Raw genomic sequence first — 8,057 nt, 5'->3', positions numbered from 1 at the left:
CTATAAATTCCCCCTGTCCAAAACACAGAGATTCTGGGATTATTCTTCACGAGAATAATCCCAGAAATTAGGAGCAGTTACAAAACCTTTCAAGGCAAAGTAAGTAGTCAAAAGGAAAGAATTGTTAGACTTATCCAAATTCAAAATAACTGATAATAAGCATACAGTTACTATAAAACAGTAGAGAACCATCTGTATTGTTGCTCTATGATAGTGCATTGAGAAAAAATAGTATGATGACAGGCTTTTCCCAATATTTCCTCTCAGCAATATTTTTTTAGCAACAATAAGCAAAAAGACTATATAACGTATAATGAGTTCTGGAAGAGCGGGGAAAAGACTTTTGTAGGGTGGTTGTCTGATTCCTTAGAAAATACTAAGAATTTGAACGGGTAGGAGCACAGACTGAAGAATATCTCAGGCAGGAAAAAATAGCATAAGTGGAGACCTGCAAGTCTCCCCTGAATTATTTTGTATTGTCATCCTGATGAATTTAATCACACATTTCTTCTTAAACCAGTGCCTAAAATATAGCCCTCCTATCCCAGTAGACCAGTTAATATTTTCTACTGGAATTTATTCTCTGTCTTTTGTCACATAAAGATACCCTGCCACCAGATGTATAATAAATATTACATCCCAGGACAACTTTACCTCATAGCTGCACATAAACTTTCTGATCATCTCCTAGGCATCTTACCCAATAAAAATTCCTACAATACATAGGGAAGTGACTAAACTTATTAGTAGTAGGAAGAAAAACAACGTTGAAAGAAAGCCCACTCTCCTGGACAAAATCGTAATTATTTTTGAGATAAGCCTTAACCCAAGAGTTTCAGATGATTCAATATGATACAATATGCCAGAAGGTTGGAAAGCCGGTCTAACATTGAAAGCATCTGATAAAATATTAAGTGGCAAAAGCACATTCTCAATCTGTTTCTAAAGTATTTGTGAGGATCAACCTCTTAAAAAAAAACTGGGATAACATTTCACAGTCATGTTGTGTTAAATTGAACTGGACATTGTTCAGTTCCATAATGTACAAGGAATCATACCCAGGGAGATTGTGACAGTGTCAACAATCTGGGGGTGTGAGGATATTATCTTCTTTTCAAAGATCTTCAGAGGGGGGAAGAGCCTCTAAACAAATAACAAATTGAAAAGAAAAAAAAAAGCCAAGATTATTTAAAATTCTCTGCAACACCACAACAAATACTAAGTTATACTTCCAAGTAATATCACCAGAGATTACATACAACCGAAAATAATCAGAATTAGAAAAGCCACAGATTGAGTTTTATAACATTTCTCACTCCCAAGTTTACACTAAATTCACTAGGAAATACCTTAGCCTAAATACAACACCATTTAAAACATGAAGACCCCAAAATGGGACAGAGAATTCTAATTGTCGTTTATTTTCACTTCAAGGGTGTATTTTCACACTGCATGCCAAGCCTCAACAATAACCCTCACAAGGATTTAGAAAACGAGATGTAGAATAGAGAATTCTTTTTGAAATGTTGAGTAAACCAAAACATGTAAAAAGCCCCATTCATTATTTACCGATGGGAGAACAACAAACATAAGCCATTCCTCAACTAATTCTGATGTAGTCATTAAAAGATTTGACTATTTAGTAGTCAATTTACATTTAAATAAAATCTACACTTAATAAAAATTAGTTCTATAAATTAAATAATGTGCCACCATATTTATTTATGGGGAAAAACTGACACTGTAAATCAACTACCAAAAAAAAAAAGCCCTCATTTCTACATAACACGTAATGAACACATGAAAATCTGGCTTCATAAGGTAATAATAACGGCACAGGCATTTTTCAAGCTTTAGAAGAGAAGTGAAATAATGCAAAGATACAAGATGAGGCACTGAGAGAACAATGTTTTTATATCTACAAAATCATTTTAAATCAGCAATCCTTATTTCTGTTTTAATATGTAAAACCATAGACATTGAAGCATAATTCACAGTTCGTAATAAAAATAAACCAAAGCGTTCTGAAAATGTAGAAGTATTTTGAAGTAATGTACCTTAATTTGTGTGATAAATAAGGAAAGTAATTACTCTCTTCTGCCACAAAATGCATTATAATTCACTCATCTTGTAAATTTGAACCAAAATGTCCAAGAGGCACATTGAGCTAGTGCTGTTACAGATGCCAACTAGATTAACTACTTTTAGACTTAACTGTGTGTTGTTGGCATCACTTATCTGTAGCCTATGTTGTTTCTTTGCTAAAATTAAAGCCATCTTTAATTTTATTTGTAATGAAATATTTAATTAGGTAAGATCATCAAGGCAGGAATTGTGTCTCTTTTATTCAACAGCATCTCCCCACCCCTCACAGAGTGTCTAGTGTGTAGAAGGCACTCAGCAAATATTTGCTAAATTAATGAATTCATCTAAAAGTTGGTTCACAGAAAGTACATAATAAGCAATGAAGGTAACTATGTACAGCAGAAGAAAAAAGAGAATCTAAGTAACATAAAACAAACTTCACTATGCTAGCTGGGCAAACATATGGTATACTAAATATTAAGGAAATTCAAAAGGAGCCTTCATAGTCATTAATAATGACCTTGTACTCCATATATGAATATTTACTTTGATTTCTGTGTCAAAGCAATATTTACTTTGCATTATAATTACATTTGAAATGATATTGCATAAACATTAAATGATGGTATAGATTGTGGCTAAAGTAGAACTTTTTGTGATAACACAGTAAGACGCAATAATCAACACACTGTAGAACACACACTTCAGAGAACATCACAACATCTTCCTCCAGAGGAAAAGTTCAATGCATTTTTCTATAGCATACATCACAGTGATTCTAGAAAGTGAACTTTTTCAAAGCCACATGTTAATGAAGAGTTTCTCGTTATTTACCTGTCTGACCAAAGAAGGACACGTGGGCAAATACACGCATCCATCATGAGCCATCCTGTCCCCGCTGCACAGACGCCCCCGCCATATTGTTGTCAGGACAGCTTCGATGTTGCTACAGTGCCCAAATGAGGCATAAAATGTCCCCCTTTATAAGACAGATCTGTACACATCTTAATAAGGATACAAGAGAATGGTATCTGAAACATGGCATCTGCCAGCCTTGCACTAAATCTCTTGGTCTAACTCTCTCTATTTTGAGGAAAACTATCTTCACCCATTCATTTAATATAGGATTTAATTTAATGCTACATGAACAGCATTGTACCAATGGCTATGGAAAGTTCAAAAGAAGTTTAAGACTTGGTTATTGCCTCTAAAAATCTTAAATTCTAATGAAAGGAACAAGATTTATATACAGAAAATTGTCATCATGTCGAATGTACAGAAATAATAATAACATGAATGAAAACATCAAAATGTATTGATTTTTTGCAGTGAAACACTTTACCAAACATTTTTCTTGCCTTTTCTCATTTAGTTCTCATGAAAATAAAGTAAATAAAAAGTAAGGTAAATAAAAATATTATTATTGCCACTTTACAGATGGGGAAAACCTAAGTTCCAGGAAACTACATATATTGGCCAAGGTCACATACCTGGAAGTGACAAAATTCAATCACAGCTCTGTCTGTCTTGAAAGACGGTGCTGGGAAACACTGCACAACCTAAGACTTTGTGGATGGAGACAAGGAGCAGGGGGGCATGGTGAGAGGAGTCAAGATAACAATTCAGATATGGAGGGAGGGGCGTCAATCAAAGACCCTGAACACTGGCCTGAGGAATTAGATGGACTAAGACAGGAAATGGAGGACTAACATACAAGTCCTAGAGAAGAAATGTGATATAGAGATGTATTTAAAACACTATCCTGGTAACCACAAGAAGCTAGCTGATGATTTTCAAAGGTTAAAACAGATTTGTGGAAATCAAAGGATGCGAAGAGAAGGGAGTGAATTAGACCAAAATAATCATTGTGGAAATGGACCCAAAAAAAGGGATCAAAAATCCAAGAACTATTAGACACAAGTCAGAAGGCTTTGCTGCCTGGTTAAATGTGGACACTTTAGACACAGTGGGTTCTGGAAGGCAAATAACGACAACAACAATAACAATAATAATTTATAGGTTTTTCATGCAGAAAGGCATTATGCCAATTGTGTCAACTCCAGAATTGGAATGAACTCAGGTCAGTAGCTAAGAAGACAATTCTATCTTCTAGAAATCACTAGAAAAAAGAACTTCTAGAAGAGCCTTCATATGGGAAACGGGGAGTTTAACAGGTATAGAGTTGCAGTTGCAAGACGAAAAAAAAGTTCTTGCAAACTTTTATGAAATTGATTCCACCAAAACGTAAATATATTTAACACTACTTAACTGTACACTTAAAATGGTGAAGATAGTAAATTTTATGTTGTATGTATTAATCACAATTAAAAAAGTAATTCAAAAATTTGAAAGTGGAATGTACCACCCTGTAAGGTGGTGACCACTCATTTTCGTAAGTTCTCTGATAAGGAACTTACATGACAGAGGGAAGCACTGCATTAACAGAAAGTTGAATCAGAGACTTTGAAAGGTCCTTTCCAAATTCAAGAGTTTAGAATCTTTATCATTGAATTTTTCTTCTGGGGAGTTTACATATCTTTTATCAAATTCTTGTAGGAGTAACTGACCAAAGGAGATTGACAACTTCAGAGAAACAATTTCTCCAAAGAGGCAGTAATTTAAACCAGTAAAAACATTGAACCCCAATTGTATCAGTTTCCTAGGGCTGCATAACAAAGTACCATGAACTGGCTGGCTTAAACAATAGGGGTTTACTGTCTCACAGTTCTGGAAGCTATAAGTCTGAAATCAAGGAGCCTGTGGGGCCAGGCTCCCGCTGAAACCTGCAGGGAATCCTGGCTCGCCTCTTCCCAGCTTCTGCTGGTTTGCTGGCAATCTTCGGCATTCCTTGGCTTGCAGCTGCCTAACTCCAGTCTCTGCCTTTGTCATCACATAGCGTTCTCCCTGTGTCTCTGTCTTCGCATGGTCTTCTTTTTATAAGGACAACAGTCATATTGGATTACACCCTAATCCATGCTAATCCAATATGACCTCCTCTTAACTAATTACATTTGCAATGACCCTATTTCCAAATAAGGTCACATTCTGAGGTACTGGGGGTTAAGATTCCAAGGTATATTTGGGGAGGATACAATTCAACTCATAACCTATATGTGCAAGATATTGTCCAGACTAAAATTACTACTAGATGATGACCCCATGATAAATGATATTTTTGTCTTGTTTTCCACTGAAGCCCTAGTACCTGACCCAAAAAAGTAACTAAGAAATATTTGCTGAATAAATGAATAATTAAATGTGGTGCGTGGGCTCAGATTGAAATCATAAAGCTGGCATGTCCTTTGGAAGTCTAATGTCACAGCCCCAAAAACAAGCTTCAGAGCTAATTAATTTAGTCCGTGAATCACCAGCATCACTCACCTCTTTATCCAGCTATGAGACCAGGACCTACCACAGGCAACATTCTCAGGATCTTGAGCATTCTTTCCATATGGCTTTCTATAGAAAGACAAGATGAGCTGTAACGAGTTTCTGGAAAAAAGCCCATTCCAGCAGTGAGGAGTTCAGATCATACCATACAGCTACACCAAGATGTGATTGAGAATTTCAAAGAAAAACCACAGCAGGATAATCTAGCAGCTATTGTGTAAGTGAACCAAAGTGAGGTTGTCACAAACAAGAGAGGTTTCCATGAGCCAGTGATTAACATTTTCAAGCAACTTGGTGCAACCGTGGAAAACGGTGATAGACAAATCAAGACGACATCCAGCTACAAAAGAAACTCTTTAACCACACTTCAGAATAAACCATAACAAGGCAGTCAAATTGCAGCTGCCAGCATGAAGTAAATGACAAATATCAGGTGTACACAGTGTAGCGGTCACAGGAGCTCTGTGTTGTCTTTTCAGCTCATCCACATGCAGAAATACTACTGTCACCATCAGTAAGTTGTCTAGAAAAGAATAATAGCATGCTCAGAGAAGTATTCCTCAGACATTTCTACAATGTGCACATCTTAAAGATCTTTATTTCCACGTATGCCTAACAAATTGTGGGTGTTCACTCAATCTAACAGACGTTGATAGCCCAGTTTCTCAAAATAAGATTCATACTCTCTGTAAGTTTTGTGTCAGCATTTGATCCAAACAAATGAATAGGACAGAAAAAATTCACATTTTACTTAACTATCAGGGTGGAGTGGAATAGAAGACACCTAAGTTGGTGTCTCAAGAATTGTCAAGAGGTGTCCATTGTGACAGCCTCGTTGCCCATTGTGACATCCTCGCTGCCTGCCTTGGCACAGAGGACTCAGTCTTCCGATCCTTCTTCTGTACCTCAGGAAAGAGGGACAGTACCCTACCTGTCAGTTCCTCGTCCTGGTTGTGCAGAACCGAAGAGACTCTCCTAGCTTTGTCAGTGTGTAAAGCACCCCTCATGAGGAACACTCCATCCTTCTCTGGATGCTGTGAACAGACAACAAACATGCTTCATATTTGCCAGGCAGGGACCTTGAGATGTTTTGCCTCCTCCCACACGGTACACGTTCACCAAGCACAGGAATATTCCAGGCATCACTGTATGACACATGTGTGATCCTAATGATTTGCAAACACTTGTCTGGGACATGTTCATACTTCCAACAGTTTTGAATTCTAAAAGAAAGACATGTCAACTTAAAGTACAACTAGCAATGAGACATCTAAAAGATAAGTGCATCCTCATATCATTTTATTTGTTGTATCAGTTTGCCAGCTAAATCTTCAAAATTGTTTGTTTTAGAAATATTTTGGTTTAGTATTACTTGTTAGAAAAGGATTTAAGCTAAAATGATAAGATAGTACCTGACACAATTAGACTCTGCACAAGATCACACACAAGTGACAATTACTGACTAGTGATTAAAATAAATTCCCAGAGGAAATAAGCAGATAAAAATTAAAATACAATTCTTGTTTAGCATTTTGTATTGAAGTATAATTCACGTGTTGACAAAAATTGACACATACTTAAAGGGTACCAACTGAAAGGTTTCGACAATATCTTCATAAAACCACTGCCATAATCAAGATAATGATCATCTCATTCACCTCCAAAAGTGTCCTCATGCTCCTTTATAATCCCCCCCCAATCCTGCCTCCTCCCCTGATTTGCTTTTCACCACAATAGATTAGTTTGCATTTTCTAGAATTTTATATAAATGGAATTATACAGTAAGTACTTTTTTTTTTAATCTGGCTTCTTTCCATCAGCGTAATTATTTTGAGGATCATCTGTTTTGTTACCATATATATATGAACATACACATATACGTGTATATGCTCAGCTACAATGAACAATAGTTCATTCCTTTTTATTGCTGAGTAGTATTCCATGGTATAGATATACCACAATTTGTTCATCCATTCCACTGTTGGTGGATATTTGAATTGTTTCTGGGTTTTGCCTATTACAAATAAAGCTGCTATGAATATTTGTGTACAAATATGTGTTTAGACATGTGGTTTCTGTTCTTTTGGGTAAAACCTAGAGTAGAATGATAGAATCATATGTAGGTATATTTTTAAACTCTTAGACTAACTGCAAACTCTTTTCCAAGTTGGCTGTACCGTTTCACATTCCCACTAGTTGTTTGAAAGTTCCTCTGCTTCCTCACCAACACCTGCTGTGATCAGTCTTTTTAATTTCAGCCATTCTCATAAGTGTTTAATGGTATCTCATTCTGGCTCAGTTTGTGTTTACCTAGTGACTAATGGCGCTGAGCGTCTTCTCATGTGCCCAATAGCCACTGTATAGCTTATTATGTAAAGGGTATGTTCAGTCTTGGCCCATTTTTTATTGAGCTTTTGTGTACTTATTATTGAGTTTTGAGAGCTCTTTATATATTCTGCATACAAATTCTTTATCAGATGAATGGATATTTGCAAATAATTTCTCCCAGTTTGTTCTTGCTTTTTCATTCTGTTAACAACGCAGTTCAAAGAGCAGAAGTTTTAAATTTTTGTGAAGGGCAA

Source organism: Diceros bicornis, chromosome 5, assembly GCF_020826845.1.
Source record: "Diceros bicornis minor isolate mBicDic1 chromosome 5, mDicBic1.mat.cur, whole genome shotgun sequence".
Taxonomy (NCBI): Eukaryota; Metazoa; Chordata; class Mammalia; order Perissodactyla; family Rhinocerotidae; genus Diceros; species Diceros bicornis.
The sequence above is the reverse complement of the archived record's forward strand: the minus strand, read 5'-3'. Positions refer to the sequence as shown.